General features: G+C 44.5%; 1 protein-coding gene and 1 pseudogene across 16 annotated transcripts in view; both read right to left on the bottom strand.

Moving 5' to 3' along the window:
* NIM1K (NIM1 serine/threonine protein kinase) overlaps positions 1 to 16709 on the bottom strand; it is a 93231-nt gene extending 76522 nt beyond the window's left edge. For 13 of the 16 annotated variants that reach the window (XM_073993418.1, XM_073993423.1, XM_073993416.1 and 10 more), the window contains exon 1: positions 16516 to 16709. The gene's annotated coding sequence lies outside the window, so the exon portion shown is untranslated. Of the gene's footprint in view, positions 1 to 14094; positions 14188 to 16515 lie in introns of all 16 variants that reach the window. The other 3 variants (XM_065546229.1, XM_073993419.1, XM_065546232.1) reach the window with 1 other exon arrangement.
* Positions 1849 to 3263, bottom strand: LOC141406989 (spermine synthase pseudogene; annotated as a pseudogene).
* Positions 16710 to 17337: the final 628 nt, after the last annotated feature.

Here is a 17337-nt window from a genome sequence, read left to right as displayed (position 1 = left end):
TCACTTGGACCCGGGAGACGGAGGTTGCAGTGAGCTGACATCATGCCACCGCACTCCAGCCTGGGCAACAGAGCAAGACTCTGTCTCAAAAAACAAAAGAAATAAAATAAAATTAAAACAAATAAATAAAGGTAGCGTGGATACCAGAAGATACAGAAATAGATACTTCTCTCATAAACATCCTTTTTTGGTTGAAAAAAAAATCACCACAAACAAAAAAATCACCACAAACAAAAAAATCACCACAAACAACTGTTCTATGAAGAAAAAGAAAGGACAAAAATTTAAAAGCAAGCAAACAAAAAAAAGCAAAACCCTTTCCAGTGTTTTCTCCTGAAACAAAGGCAGGTTTGTTCAATGTGCCCCTAAACCAGAGCACCTCTCTAGCTGGAAAATTTCTGAAACATTGTGGGTTTGATGAGTTGCCCCATTGCTTTTGCACAACACTCTTAGGGCTCCCAGTGAAGCATACCTCAAATGCGGGTAGACATTCCTAAGGCTATTGAGTTGGATACATTACAATGTTTACAAACCAGCATTTGCTCCAGCCCGCAAACAATAACAACAACCTGATTATGGTTTTCCCTTGGAAGGCTGCCGAGGTTAAAATGATCACATCAACAGTAAAAGAGGCTTCATTTTCCCTCTGTTTTTATTTTTAGGATATGATGTGTTAGTCGCTTCCAGCAGAATTTACTTTATTTTAAAGCATGAGACATAATTCCTGTTCTGTTTTCAAGACCTTCTTTGCACTTCTCAATTTCTCCAAGTAGTTCTGGAAATGTACACACCCACGCACTTGCCTTTGCCCAAGTTCCTGCTCCTTGCCTTCTTTATGTTTACTCTTCCCTAGGGGAGCCAAAACCAACACTAATTAGCAGTGAATTCAATCTCACCTCTAGGATACTAAACAGTCAGTGTTTACCCAGGATTCCAACCATCTCTAGTCCCTTTCCCCCAAAGATCAAAGACTTGCTGTTAAATATCCAGCCTTGAAGGAAAGTTCTGAGAGCTGCTTCAACTATAACATTTATTCCTTAAGTTTTATCTCCCCTATCATAACGTATCCTTTCATGCCCATGTGGCTTTACATACCCAGTTTTCCCTTACTGGAACACACTTGCTCTTTTCTTTTTCTTTTTCTTTTTTTTTTTTTTTTTTTTTGAGACAGAGTCTCACTCTGTCACCCAGGCTGGAATGCAGTGGCGTGATCTCAGCCCACTGCAACCTCCGCTTCCCGGTTCAAGCTATTCTCCTGCCTCAGCCCCCCAAGTAGCTGGGACTACAGGTGCCTGCCACCAGGCTCGGCTAATTTTTGTATTTTTAATAGAGACGGGGTTTCGCTATATTGCTCAGGCTGGTCTCGAACTCCTGACCTTGTGATCTGCCTGCCTTGGCCTCCCAAAGTGCTGGGATTACAGGCGTGAGCCACTGCACCCAACCACACTTGCTTTTCTCTTTTTTTCTTTTTCTTTTTTGTAATTTTAATTGAAGCAATTCTTACTCATTTTTTTAACTTTCTCTTGAAAGCACCAAATTTTAATATTTAAGTCAACTTTTGGGGAAAGAAACATCATCAAGATCTTTCCTTCAGCACAAAACAACGATGTTCATTCCTCCAAACATCTAAACTGAAGATCTACCAAAACAAAAACAAAAACAAAAGCCCACAGAGAAATAAAAAGGAACAAAAATCACATTCCGGGAAGGGTCAGTGCATTTAGCAGTCTTCGCTGTGCTGTCTAACCATCCTTCAGCCGACTTTCAAAAAAATAACACCCTAAGCTCATCAAAATACAGATTTCCCATTTGCTTTTTTAAATTAAAAGTAATAATTAAAAAAAGGAAAACTTTGAGGAATTCACAATCAATTACCTGACTCATTTTGATGTCATGTACAACATATGGCAGTCAGGAAGGCCATTTGCAGCACATGTGATTTAGGGGCTATTCATCTTCAAGGTTTAGCTTTCTTTCAATGAGTGTAAAATACCCACAATTCCAAGTACGAAGGGACACAGACGATCTCCTTTGAGAATTCCACAGGACAATACAGGCGCCCCAGCTGTTCTTCATAGAGTGACAGCGCTTCTGTCAGATTGACACATTTCCCCTGTGTAAAGTACTTCCCATCCTGTTTCAATACTTTCATTGAGAGGTCAAGAATCAGTCTGGGAAACTCCCATGTGGAATCTTCTTCTGGAGACATGGAGATTGGAACAGCTGTCAAATCATTAATCACATAATAAGATTATCTCCCTTCTTTGGCGTACCTCTTCAGTACCGGAATACAGTCTTCTATTAGAACCTGATAGCAGCCTCCTTTAAGATTGTCTAAGATATCGCCACACGTTTTTCACATATACTTCTTACATCCATTGATCACCATTTGGTCAAGCTTTACCATAGTGACCATCTTTGGTTTTAGTTTGACTATTTCACACAATATGCCCCCGCGTTTGTCTCCCAGAATGAGTACATCTTTGCCAGTGTAATCTTCTTTGCCACTGCCCATGATGGCCCAGGTATACAACAAATCACTCTCTGGTAAATTAACATCCCCACTCAGAATGAGAATATTTGCAAACTGCTTCGAGTGTAGAATTTTTATATTTTGATAAGATGAATCTTCATCATATACCACCTCAATCTATGTCGTATTCAACCAGGCGCCCATCGGCAATGGGCCAATATCTGTTGATGGCTCCTCCTCCAACTATGGGTGGTAATCGCTTTATCCGCCCAGTACAGTCCTGACTCAATTCTTTCATTCTTTCTTCTACTTTGTTCAAAATACTGTTGATCTCTTCTTTGCCTTGCGCGTCACCATCGTAACTCTGAAGGTCCAGCAACACAATCCATGTAGGTAAATTCTCAAATTGGCAAAGCTGCTGTTCTTGTTTGTGCAGGTTGCTAAATAGCCATGGTCCTTCCAGGTGTGCACCAACTCCGCCATCCCCCGACTCTGGAAAATGGACTGGAGGCTTTTTAGAATGGTCTCACCACCAGCTTTGGCGCCAAGCATGAAGTCAAGCCTGCTGTGCTGCTGCCTTAGTGAGGCCTGGGGGAGTGGCCTGTTACACAGGCTAGTCTTGAACTCCTGAGCCTCCCAAAATACTGGGACTACAGGCATAGAGCCACCCCGCCCGGTGGTATTTTCTTTTCTCTACTTACCCAGAGTTAATTGCTCCATCTCAGTATTTCCACTGAACTCTGCTCACACTTTGAACTGACAGAGTATAAATTTACATTCTCATTACGTTTAGCCTTTCTAAGACTGACCTTCTGCTGCTTATTTATCTTCATATCTTCAATATTCCCTAGTATGTAGTGCTAGGATATGGTAGGCACCAAATAAATATTAGTAGTAAACAACAAGCAGGCCGGGTGTGAAGGCTTATGCCTGTAACCTCAGCACTTTGGGAGGCCGAGGCGGGCGGATCACGAGGTCAGGAGATCGAGACCCATCCTGGCTAACACAGTGAAACCCCGTCTCTACTAAAAATACAAAAAATTAGCCAGGCGTGGTGGTGGGCACCTGTAGTCCCAGCTACTCGGGAGGCTGAGGCAGGAGAATGGTGTGAACCCAGGAGGCGGACCTTGCAGTGAGCCAAGATCACACACTGCACTCCAGCCTGGGCGACACAGCGAGACTCTGTCTCAAAAAAAAAAAAAATACAAAACAAAAACAAGCAAACAAGAAGTAAAACGTAATTTATGAAAGGTGATATACTGTAAACCACAAAGCAATAGCACCTTTTGAAGGACATTTGAAAGTAGCCATTTTTTTTAATTTGTATTTTTTGTAGAAATAGAGTCTTGCTATGTTGCCCAGGCTGGTTTGACTCCTGGGATCCAGTGTTCCCCCCTACCTTGGCCTCACAAAGTACTGAGATTATAAGCATGAGCCACCATACCCAGCTGGAAGTAGCCATTCTTTTAGTTGGTGTTAGAGTAGTGTTACTAGCATTTTATTCAATGTAACAGGGAAAGTATACTAAAAGCTACTTTTATTAAGCACTTACTATACACCAGACATTGTGCTGCATATGCTTATGTGACTAATTTAACCATTACAACAAACTCTATAAGATAGATACTAAAATTCTCACTACCTTGATGAGATTACTAAAGAGGATGAGACATTTGTCAAAACTCAGAGAGCAGTGAGTGACAAGGCCAGTCTGGGGTCCAGTTTCACCCAATTCCACTTGCTGCCTCCCTCTGGTGTGTAGTGGAACCTAACACTATGAAACAGGCCACTGCCATGAAGTCCAGCATCAGCCTGGGATGGCAAAAGTCAGTGATAGTAGCAAGAGCAGGCAGGAGAATTAGAAAGGAAGATTCTTTGACGTACCTTGTTTTTGTTTTTTTGTTTGTGTTTGTTTGAGACAGGGTCTCCCTCTGTCACCTAGGCTGGAGTTCAGTGGTGCAATCACAGCTCACTGCAGCCTCGACCACCCGGGCTCCAGAGATCCTCCCACCTCAGTCTCCCAAGTAACTGGAACTACAGGCGAGCAGCACCTTACCCGGCTAAATTCTGTATATTTGATTTTGCCATGTTGCTTACGTTGATCTTAAACTCCTGGGCTTAAGCAATCCACTCGCCTTGACCTCCCAAAGTGCTGGGATTGCAGGCGTGAGTCACCACACCCAGCTGTGACCTTTTTTTTTTTTGAGATAGAGTCTCTTTCTGTTGCCCAGGTTGGACTGCAGTGGCACCATCTCTGCTCACTGCAACCTCCACCTCCTGGGTTCAATCGATTCTTGTTCCTCAGCCTCCCAAGTCGCTGGGATTATAGGGACCCACCACCACGCCCGCCTAATTTTTTGTATTTTTTAGTAGAGACGGGATTTCACCAAGTTGGCCAGGCTGGTCTTGAACGCCTGACCTTAGGTGATCCACCCGCCTCAGCCTCCCAAAGCACTGGGATTACAGGCGTGAGTCACTGCACCTGCCCTGTGCTTTGTTTTTGAATTAACCATTGGAACTATCAGGCTGGGCGTGGTGGTTCACACCTGTAATCCCAGCACTTTGAGGGGCAAAGGCGGGTGAATCACTTGAGGTTAGGAGTTCGAGACCAGCCTGGCCAATATGGTGAAACCCTGTTTCTACTAAAAATACAAAAATTAGCCAGGCGTGGTGGCATGTGCCTGTAATCCTACTCGGGAGGCTGAGGCAGGAGAATCTCTTGAACCCTCCGGGAGGCAGAGGTTGCAGTGAGCTGAGGTTGAGCCACCACACTCCAGCCTGGGCCACAGAGTGAGACTCCAAAAAAAAAAAAAAAAAAAAAAAGCCATTGGAACTATCAGTGATAGCAAATACACAAATTACACCACTTTTTTTTTTTTTTTTTGAGATGGAGTTTCGCTCTTCTTGCCCAGGCTGGAATACAGTGTCAAGATCTCAGCTCACTGCAACCTCTGCTTGCTGGGTGCCACTGCACTCCAGCCTGGGTGACAGAGCGAGACTCCATCTCCAAAAAAAAAAAAAGGAAAAGAAGTATAAACATGTCAGGGATTGCACTTTTTTTTTTCTTGAGAGTTTTGCTCTTGTTGCCCAGGCTGGAGTACAATGGCGTGACGTTGGCTCACTGCAACCTCCGCCTCCCCAGCTCAAGCAATTCTCCTGCCTCAGCCTCCCGAATAGCTAGGATTATAGGCGCCTGCCACCATGCCCAGCTAATTTTTGTATTTCTAGTAGAAACAGGGTTTCACCATGTTGGCCAGGCTGGTCTTGAACTCCTGACCTCAAGTGATCCGCCCACCTTAGCCTCCCAAAGTGCTGGGATTACAGGCATGAGCCACTGTGCCCAGCCAAAGGAAGGATTTTTTTATGGAAAGTTGAGACTAGCTCTGGTAATGTCACCATAGTTCAATAAAGAAACACCACAGATTAGTATACTATATGACTATTGTTAAAAGAAAAACCTTAGCCAAATTAAGTTTAGCAGAGTTTAGCTGAGCAAACAATTATTCATGAATTGGGCAGCCTCCCAAGCCAGAGTAGGCTCAGAGACTCCAGCATAGCCAAGTGGTGGAAGATTTATGGACAGAAAAACAAAAGTGATGCACAGAAAATGGAAGTGAGGTACAAAAACAGCCGGATTGGTCACAGTTCAACATTTGCCTTATTTGAACACGGTTTGACTAAGTTGGCCACCTTTCATTGGCCAAAACTCAGTGACTGGCACAAGAGTAGGCTTCAGTCCATTAACAAGTGCATTTAGGTTATAGTTCACCATGTTCAGATAAACTTTTAGGCCAAACTTAAAATATGTAGGGAGGCAGCTTTAGGCTGAACTTGATTTAACACTATAGATATCCTAAAATGTTAACAGCGGTAGCATAAATTTAATCCTAGAGCAATAAGAATTGCTCTTCTGGGAACTGAGTGGAGCCTAGGAGGGAGGTTTCTTGTGCAGCTGCTAAGTAGTGAAGGAGTTATGGCGGGGCGGTGGGGTTGCGGGGATAGTGGGAGGTGGTTAGGAGCAAAACTAAAGGCTGCCAACAAACATTCCAGCAGAAGCAAAATAATCATCGAAAAGCTGGAGCTGAAGAGCAACCAGCAATAGACTGTGTCCAGATGATGAGTACTGTGAGGCGCCATTGAAAATCTCAGGACATGGAGCCAGCAGCAGGTAAGCTGAGCATGGCAGTGAAGCTTTCTAGGGACTACTGCTCTGCCATTTGAACCGGGTATGTTGTGAGGTTATTGAATATTGTAAAATAGCTCAAAACTCAGAATAAAACAAGTATTTTTATCCCTTGTCAGTCTTTCCTCCTTCCAACCCATCCAGCACACCCGTTTTCACACTGACTTTTCTGCAATCCTGCTTAGTAAATGGCAAAAACAAATGGCAATTTACTTAGCCGGATATGAGGCACTTCAGGGTCTTATCTCAGTTTTCCTCTGCAATCTTACTTCTTAATACTTCACTAAACCAAATTAACCTGAGGCTCCAAGCCGACTGGCTAATTCAGTTTCCCTTGATTACCCAAGCACACTAAGGGACTTTTAGGAGTCCACTGGGGAGGGACTTGTAGGATTTTTCAGTCTCGCATTTTGTATTGGAATAAACAGACCCAGAGGGGTTAAGAGACTTACTAGTTAGTGGCAGGGATGAGACTAGAACCAAATTTCTTTACTTTGTCTCTTTCAGCTATATCAGCTCACCAACCAGCCTAACAGAAGGAATAAATATCTAAAACAAATATAATCCTAGTACTTTGGGAGGCCAAGGAGAAAGGATCGCTTGAGCCCAGGGGTTTGAGGCTACAGTGAATTATGCCCATGCCACTGCACTCCAGTCTGCATGACAGAGGGAGATCCTGTTTCTGAAAAATAAAAATAAAAAACATTGGGGGGGCCGGGCGCGGTGGCTCAAGCCTGTAATCCCAGCACTTTGGGAGGCCGAGGCGGGCGGATCACAAGGTCAGGAGATCGAGACCACAGTGAAACCCCGTCTCTACTAAAAATACAAAAAAAAATTAGCCGGGCGCGGTGGCGGGCGCCTGTAGTCCCAGCTACTCAGGAGGCTGAGGCAGGAGAATGGCGGGAACCCGGGAGGTGGAGCTTGCAGTGAGCCGAGATCGCGCCACTGGAGTGCAACGTGAGACTCCGTCTCAAAAAAAAAAAAAACAAAAAAAAACAAAAAACATTGGGGGGATTTAAAAGTCAAGCTAAGAAAAAAAATTAATGACCATAAATGTTTTCCTTTAATCTCAACTCAAAAGAAAATTTGGAAGTTGCAAATATTTTCTCTTGATAGAGGAGGATTTATTACCAAATATCTCAAGGTCACAATCTACTATAGGCTCAAGACAATAATTTAGAAAAATATTTTTCTTTTTTTTCTGAGAGGGAGTCTCGCTCTGTCACCAGGCTGGAGTGCAGTGGCGTGATCTCGGCTCACTGCAACCTCCGCCTCTCGGGTTCAAGTGATTCTCCTGCCTCAGCCTCCTGAGTAGCTGGGACTACAGGTGCACACCACCATGCCCAGCTAATTTTTGTATTTTCAGTAGAGATGGGGTTTCACCATGTTGGCCAGGATGGTCTCAATCTCTTGACCTCATCATCCACCCACCTCAGTCTCACCATGCCCGGCCAGAAAAATATCTTTTCTTCTCACATGTTAAACTTTTGTAGTAGGTTTTGTAATAGTAAAAAAAAAAAAAAAAAAAATTTGGCTTCACAAATATGAACGGCTGTTTTATTTTGTGTCATCAGTTCCAAGAATGCTCTTAGACCCAATCATATCTTAGCATTGTACCTCATATTACAAAGTGTTCATCATTCAAACAAAGGCAGCATGAAAACTTTGTTGTTAGTCTTCAAAGAAAAGCCCCTGGCTTGAGGCGGAGTCTCGCTCTGTTGCCCAGTCTGAAGTGTAGTGGCACCATCTCGGCTCAATGCAACCTCTGCCGCCCAGGCTCAAGCAATTCTTCTGCCTCAGCCTCTGAAGTAGCTGGGATTACAGGAGCCTGCCACTGTGCCCGGCTAATTTTTGTAGTTTTTAGTAGAGACAGGGTTTCACCATCTTGGCCAGGCTGGTCTTGAACTCCTGATCTCGTGATCCACCTGCCTTGGCCTCCCAAAGTGCTGGGATTATAGGCTTGAGCCACCGTGCCCAGCCACTTTTGCATATTTTAAACTGTGTCCAACCCAGTTACTTCTCTCGCCTTGGTGTTACACCTTCCCCATATATTTCCTCTCCATCCAGACCAGCTGACCTCAACTCTTTGTCAACTCATACTCATTTCTCTCCCTTGTAAACTCAGTGTACCTCCTGCCTGTACCATACAGGCAATCACCGCATGTAAACTTGACTTGTTGTGTATCTTACAATTGTGTTCTAGCTGTCTTTTTAATAACTACTATTTAATGAGAGCCTACAATAAATAGCAAGTGCTCAATAAGAAGGGTGAACATAGAATCTGTCATTCAAACCAAGACACCTCTGAGAATAGGTGCTATTAATAATTGCACTAGGACGGCTGGGTGCAGTGGCTCAGGCCTGTATCCCAGCACTTTGGGAGGCCAAGGTGGGGAGATTACCTGATGTCGGGAGTTCAAGACCAGCCTGACCAAGAAACTTGGTCTACTAAAAATACAAAATTAGCTGTGCATGCGTGATGGCACATGCCTGTAATCCCAGCTACTCAGGAGGCTGAGGTAGGAGAACCACTTGAACCCAGGAGGCAGAGGTTGCAGTGAGCCAAGATTGTGCCATTGCACTCCAGCCTGGGCATCAAGAGCAAAACTCCATCTCGAAAAATAATAATAATAATCACACTAGGACAACAGGTGTAATTCAGGGTTGCACTGACAAACTGGGACATATGGCCACCCTATCAATAAATGATAGTGTGACAGACATCACTGCAGGCTGGTTCACTTAACATCACTACTAACTCTTCTCCTTTCTTTACCTTCTGTTATAGTACTGGCGATCCCAGTTTCCCCTTCTCCCTCAATGATAGGGATAGGTCTGAGACACAGTTTCGGCCAGTAAGACGTTAGTTTGGTGTTTCTGATAATTAGTGCTTTCCTGTTGAAAGGGGATAGTTGCAGCTAGAGCAGCTTCTTTCATTTTCTTCCTATGTGGAACTTACAGAGAAGTAGTAGCCACCTAGAGACCATGAAGTGATAAATATGAGGGCAAAGGATGGACAGCAGAACAGAAAGACAGGAATAAACACTCTGATGGCAGCTAAAACAAAGCTATTAATTGCTTATCTAGACCTCTTCTTTTGCAAGAAAAATAAACTTCTAGCTAAGCAGGAAGATTTTTTAGTTAATTGCAGCCCAAAGCATTCCTAACTTAGAAGAATAATCATTATTTCATTTCAACTACTTTATACATATATATATATTAGTAGAGATGGCATTTCATTTATAGATATATACATTTTTCATATATATATATACACACACACATACATTTTTTTGAGACAGAGTTTCACTCTTGTTGCCCAGGCTGGAGTGCAATGGCACAATCTCAGCTCACTGCAACCTCTGCCTCCCAGGTTCAAGTGATTCTCCTGCCTTAGCTTCCCAAATACCTGGGATTACAGCCATGTGCCACCACGCCCAGCTAATTTTGTATCTTTAGTAGAACAGGGTTCTACTCCATGTTGGTCAGGCTGGTCTCGAACTCCTGACCTCAGGTGATCCTCCCGCCTTGGCCTCCCAAAGTGCTGGGATTACAGGTGTGAGCCACCATCCGTGGCCCTTTATACATATTTTTAAAAATCTTTACAACAGCCCTAAAAGGTGCCTGCTATTATCCTCATTTTTCAGATGAAGAAACTAAACTTCAAAAGGGCTTGGTAATTTGTCCAAAGCCATATAGGCAATTAACATCCAAGTTTAATTTCAAGCCCAAGCCTGTCTGATCTCAGAGTCTGTGCCTCACACACAACAGATTAGGCTGCTTCACCTTGTCTCATGAGCAGGAGCTGTGTGTGCCACAGGCAATCTCCCCTGAACAGATGCTGCTAGAAAGTAGGAGGGTAAGAAACAGATCATGGTCTGAAAATGGTTAAAAAAGAATATGAAGTGGGCTGGAAAGGTGTGACTTTTAAGTAACCATTAGTTAATAAAGTCTGCTCTTTTTTTTTAAGTTCAAGTAATCATTGTTGAAAATAAAAGGCAATAAAAATAAAGACAGTTTTCACTATAGAAAGAGAGAAAGAGAAAGAGAGGAAGGAAGGAAGGAAGGAAGGAAGGAAGGAAGGAAGGAAGGAAGGAAGGAAGGAAGGAAGGAAGGAAGGGGAAGAAGGAAGGAAGGAAGGAGGGAGGGAGGGAGGGAGGGAAGGAAGGAAGGAAGGAAGGAAGAAATTTTATTGGCCAGGTGCGGGTGTAGAGCAAGGCTCCTCCATCAGAAAAGGAAAAAAAAAAAAAGGAAAGAAAAGAAATAGATCATGTTTTACCCCTACTTCCTTGCCCTCACCCCTACTCTAAGCAATGTGAGGTTGCTACCCCTCTTACTCTACTATGGAATACTCCCTCAATATCAAGATGAAGTGTTCAGTTCAACAAACATTATTTTTAAGCTCCGTCCTCCATGTTTAAGTGTACAAGTTACTCCCAGGAACAATGTAGATATAACTAAATCTACAGCCAGTGGGGCAAGGTAGATGCATAAACAGATCATCTAAATATAATGGCCAAAGGCTAAACTAAAGATAGGTGCAGACAGGGTGGGGCCCAAAAGAGAACATCTGGAAGGAGATGAGGCCTGAAGGAATTTGCAGGTATGATTAAGCAAGTACTGAAAGAGAAATGTAGGTCAGGGAAATGGTAAAATGGGAGAGGGGGTATGGAGTATGGATCATGGAAACTGAGGCAGTATAAAGGGTGCAAAAATCAGTACCTCTGTGTTCCATAGGAGCTCAAGGGCTGGTGCTGTTGATTACATCTGAGGGAGTATTTGGCTACATTTCAAATTTCCAAAAAGTTTAAAAGGCTCTTTAAAAATCTTCATGATTAAAAATGACTAAGGTATATTTTATTAGCCAAGAATAGAACTAATTTGGCCAGGCATGGTGGCTCACGCCTGTAATCCCAGCACTTTGGGAGGCCAAGGCAGAAGGATGGCTTGAGGCCAGGAGTTCAAGACTAGCCTGGGCAACATAGAGAGCCCCCCACCCCACAACTCTACAAAAATAATAAACTTAGCTAGACATGATGGTTCATGCCTGTAGTCCCAGGTACTCTGGAGTCTGAAATGAGAGGATCACTTGTGCCCAGAAGTTCTAGGCCGCAGTGAGCTATGATTGTACCACTGCACTGTAGTCTGGGTGAGTGAGATCCTGTTTCTAAAAAAAAAATAAATAAAAATAAATAAATAAGTCAATAGATTCTGTCCAAAATTGATAAATCAAGAACCAGTGGCCAGGCATGGTGGGTCACGCTTATAATCCCAGCACTTTGGAGGCCAAAGTGAGAGGATTGCTTGAGCCCAGGAGTTTGAGACCAGCCTAGGCAACATAGTGAGACCGTGTCTCTACAAAAAAAAAAAAAAAAAAAAAAGCTGGGCATGGCCATGGTAGCGTGCACTTACAGTGCCACCTTCTCAAGAGGTTGAGGGGGAAGGATTGCTTGAACTCAGGAATTTAAGGCTGCAGTGAGCCATGATCACACCACTGTACTCTACCCTGGGCAATGGTGTGAGACCCTGTCTCAAGAAAAACAAAAACAAAAACAAAACAAAACAACAACAACAAAAAACAGCAACATAAGCTAATTATTCGGACATAGGGAGGTAAGTGATCAAACAGCCAAGAGTTCAAAATGATTGCCTCTGGAGACTGGGACTGTGGTTTTAGTTATAAGCTTTTAATATACTCTCATAAAATTAGGTGAAAGCATTATGACGATAACAATTTAAATAATTTTTTAAAGTAAAAAGAAAAATTTCCAATGCAATTATGTAATCACATGTATCCATATATTATCCCAACTAGATAATTCCAACAAATAGAGATGCAGAAAGCTTCTTGGTGGCCTTAGAATTAGGGAGAAAAGGTCTAATGAGCAGCTAGTTAGGGAGACCTGAAAAGAAAGCTGCCTCAGCCCACACCACTTGGACGGGTGGCAGGGAGTCAGAACAAATTAAGATCTGCCACTAAGGCCTCCCAAGTCACACGATTTTGCTAAATAGGGTACTTACTGCTTTCTGGAAAACTATCAATGTTCTCTGTGGAAGATGAAGAGTGGAGTTCTTTTTAGTTTCCTCTTCTGCAATTTGGTTTTTCTTCTGTGCAACCCTCTTTACACTTGATGTTTTCGCTTTTACTTTCTTTCTATTAATCTGCTTTCTCTTTAGTTTTTTCCCCTTAACAGTTTTATTTTGCTCTCTAATCTTAAATTCTTCCCGCTATCCACACCCTGCATTTCTCTAAGTCTTGGCTAATGCTCATATTCATAATGCTCATGTCAGGCAATTTAGATTTTTGTCTCGATTTTCCAGGTGGTTAGCTGAAATCCCTTTTTTTTTTTTTAAATTCAGAGTCTTTCTCTGTCTCCCAGGATGGAATGCAGTGGCATAATCACAGCTCACTGCAGCCTTGAACCTCTCAGGCGCAAGCAATTCTGCTACCTCAGTCTACCCAGTAGCTGGGACTACAGGCATGCGCCACCACACCCAGCTAATTTTTAAAAATTTTTTATAGAGACAGGGTCTCACCATGTTGCCCAGGTTGGTCTCGAACTCCTGGGCTCAAGCAGTCCTTCTGCCTCAGCCTCCTAAAGTATTGGGATTACAGGCCTGAGCTACGGCGCTGAGCTATCACTTGGCTTTTTTGTTTTTCTTCTCCTTGAAATGGAGTTTCACTCTTGTTGCCCAGGCTGGAGTGCAATGGCGTGATCTCGGCTCACCACAACCTCCACCTCCCGGGTTCAAGGGATTCTCCTGCCTCAGCCTCCCAAGTAGCTGGGATTACAGGCATGTGCCACCATGCAAGGCTAATTCTGTATTTTTTTTAGTAGAGACGGGGTTTCTCCATGTTGGTCAGGCTGGTCTCGAACTACCAACCTCAGGTGATCCACCTGCCTTGGCCTCCCAAAGTGCTGGGATTACAGGCATGATCACTTGGCTTTTGAACATAACTTGTCCATCTGTAAAACTGGTTAATATTCCTCAGGATGCTGCATAATAATGGCTAAGCTAACCTTGAAGTTCTTGAGAGAAAGTAATTTAAGAACTATGATGTGATTAATTCAAGTTGTAGACTATTATCTTCATATGCAATTTGAATATTTTCTTCTTCTCCTGAAAATTAAAACTTCAATTCTAGAGACCTCTTTGTAGAATGACAATAGGAAATGTCAAAATACAGAATGAAACAAATTTTATCAACAGTTTGTCCCTTCAACAAGTGAAAGAAAATCAACCAATGAATTAAAGCTCTTTAATCCCTAGAGAAAAACAGTGATCAGATTCAAAGAATGAAGTTGGATTTAACGTTATATTTTAATTTTTAATTTTCTCAAAATGAAACTATATATGTGACTAAAAACATTAACCTACTAAGACAAAAATCTTTGCTTTTCTTTTTTAAAAAATGTATAATAAGTCTGGCATGCACCTGTAGTCCCAGTTCCTCAGGAGTCTGAGGCGGAAAGATCTCTTGAGCCCAGGAGTTTGAGACATGACTGGGCAACATGGCAAGACCCAGTCTCTAAAAGAAAAAGAAAATAAAACTGTAAGTCTGAGGGCTTCAAACTGTCCCATCACATGCTATCAATGTTAGAATTTGAAGCTCAGAAATTGTGGATGTGTAATGAGTTATGGTTCCTTAAAGAAACCAACATTTGCGGATAAAAGTATTTGAAATGGACCACTGTTTGCCCCAAATAAAGCCTTCTCAACTAAAAACCTAGGGTTAAACCAAGAATATAAAGGGCTCTATAACCTATCTGTAGTTATTACTGGGGAATTTAGATTTCATATAAACCTGTCTTTATTTTAAATGTACTTAGAAAAAAAGCACACACCTCAAACCAAATATCCAATCCACATTTTTTCCTAACACAGAAGGAGGCTTCTTTGAAGGTTTTTCCAGGTTTACCATTTAACAGTGGTCCAGCTAAAAATAAACCCATGAGGGTTTACTAGGCAAATTCAATGGCAAACCAAACACTAGTCCATGGGGAGTTGGATTCAGCTTTTTCCCCACTAGCCTCTCCCAGGACCCCCACCTACATTCTCCCATCTCATAATTAGAAAGCTAATTAGGCTTCTAAATGTAAATGCTAAATGGAGAGGGCGATCTGGGCTCAGGCCAGGATTCCTGGAACATCTAACACCCTGCTCTGTCCTCTGTTCCTGCAGTGAGCTGTGGGAAGAGAGCTGGGACGCATGACTATTTGGGGCCATTTAACTTGCTGGAGGGCAGTGTTTACTCTCATTTGTCTGAGCAGAAAGCTGTGTTGCACAGACTGCAAACTCTGAAAAAATAAAATTAAAAAAAAAAAACAACAACATGCAATGGGATTTTAGTACTTTAAGGGAAAAAGTAAGTACATTTTCATAAACTCGGTTATTACCATGGTTACACGAGGGTACAAGAGAAGGTCCTCTGGAGAACAGTTCCTGGTTCTAGCTAGACAGCCTCTCAATAGTGCAGGGCGACTTCTTCAGTAACCATGACAACCAGAATTAGAAGTGCCGTTGCAACACTAGCAGAAACCATCTTTTGAAGCGATTCTATGAATCACATTGAATACTGATGATGCAAGCTAGTGTGATACATACTTTTCAAACATTTAAAAAAATCTTATTACCATAAACAAATAATCACCTTAGATTCCAATTTGAAATCACTTTTTTGGAATCATTTTTTTCGTCTGGTTTTGTTTGTTTCCCTTTTGGATTCCCGCGGCCTCCATTGCAAACGCGATTTGTGTACTTTCCAAACTTGTCAGAACTGCACGGGTAAGAGCTTAGAATGTGATTCATTCGCTCTTATTTTGAAACGGGATGAGGAATGGGGTGGGGGAGGGTGGGTAGACAGAGAGCCCTCTTGTCTACTCAGGAGGACGAAAACAGGGGAGGGAAGGGAAAAAGAGAGGAGAAAGGGAGAGAGGAGGAGAAAAGAAGGGGAGAGGAGAAGGAGGAGGAAAGGAGGGAGGGAGAAGAAGGAAAAGGAGGGAAGGAAAAAACGGAAAGGAAAAAAGTGCCGATAGCAGAATCTTCGCTGCCCATGTTAGGGATAAAAGCACCTTTATTGCCTTGACTTCTCCATCTGCCCAGACGTGTCAGGCACGTAGAAGCTGGTTGGATTCGATATTTTAATGACCCGGTTGCGATCTTTTCCTGGACGTATCAAGAAGTCCTGGAGCTTCTAATATTCCTGGAGGGATATCCAGGAAGAGGAAAAGAGGCTCTTCCTTACTTCGTGCGGTCTTCCAAAAGAAGCACCTTTCGCTGGGGAGCGTCGCGGCGTGGAGTGCAATGGGAGGTTTTGTTCTCCTGGGCCACAGGCGTTAGCTGTCAGTTCCCTCCACCACCAGCACCGGCCGGCGCGCGTGGGGAGGTCACGCAGGTCCTCTGCCCTTGTAACAAACTGCAGATTTGAGCTGGTGCCTTAGGGCTCTGGTCCAGCGCACCCGCTGTGTGCACTGCTAGGCGCTAAGATGCCTTCCTTGGCTCACGTGTGGACGGGCACGCAGACACCATACAGAGACATGGGTGCCCACACGCGCGCACATAGACATGGGCGCCGCACTTGACACGGGCACACACGAGCGAGCACGCCCTTGCCCTGGCTCTAATGCCCCCTCCTCTCGCGCTTGGATCGGCCTGGGCCGGTGTGGGGGGACGCCCCAGAAAGCGCCTAACCTTCTTCTGACCCCACTTCGCAGACACCCCCCGGCAGGGCTCCCTTTCTCCCTTGGGTCGCGGGGAGGAGAGGCGCCTCCTCCTCAGCCACCTAGGTTTACAGCCTATCAGAGGAAGGGTGGCGGGGTGGGGGTGCTGGCGGCGAGCCCCCCAGCCCCTCGCTTACCTTCGTGGCGAGGCCAGCTCTTGGGCTTCGCTGCACGGCCCCAGGCCAGGCGCGCGGGGTGGTTGCCGCTGGAGCAGGAGCGGTCGGTGTGTGGATGTCCCGAGGTGAGGGCGCCGCTGTCGCGCCTGAGGCTCCCGGAGCTGTCAGGGGCGGCCGACCTGACCTGCAGAGGCCCAGAGCAAACCCCGCCCTCTGGCCTAGGCCGGCTCCGCAGCGGGGACCGAGACGCCCCGCAGCGTTTCCTGAAGGACCAATCCGGAGCAGGGGACTGGCCTGGGGAAGGAGGGACAGGGGGACCGGTAGGGCACCCGGACTCTGGCCTGGACCTCGTAGGCTGGCTTCTATGGCAGCCAGGAGGGAGGGGCAAGAGGGAGGGGACGCGCGGCGCAGGGACACCCAGTGCAGTCGCTCGGGGAGGGGGGTGGTTGGGCCTGACGCAAACAGGACCCCTTCTAGAGCCTGGATGGGAGCAGCTACATGGCCGAAAGCGGGCTGACACAGCTCCCACCAACATACGCCTCGTGCCGAGCCGTTCCAGCACTTCAGCAAGGGTTTCCTTGTCCTTGGGAGACGGTGACCCAGTAATCCTCCCAACAGAAAGGGGGTTTCCAGCAAACCACTGTGACAGCTCCTCCGGGTGAGTCGGGCAGGGTTTAGGTTCTGCAGAAAGAAGTGCTAATGCCACCCTCTGCCTGGATTCCTGGCATACATCAGGTTCTCCTGGTGCCACTTTGTCAGTGGCTCCTTAATCTCCTGCTATGGAGATACTCTCGGTTGTGACCTTCAAATGCCAAAGATTGTTTTTCTAGTTTACAAACTAGA

This window comes from Macaca fascicularis, chromosome 6 (genome assembly GCF_037993035.2).
Source record: "Macaca fascicularis isolate 582-1 chromosome 6, T2T-MFA8v1.1".
NCBI lineage: Eukaryota > Metazoa > Chordata > Mammalia > Primates > Cercopithecidae > Macaca > Macaca fascicularis.
Note: the sequence above shows the minus strand (reverse complement) of the source record. Positions and strands in the feature narration are given on the sequence as shown.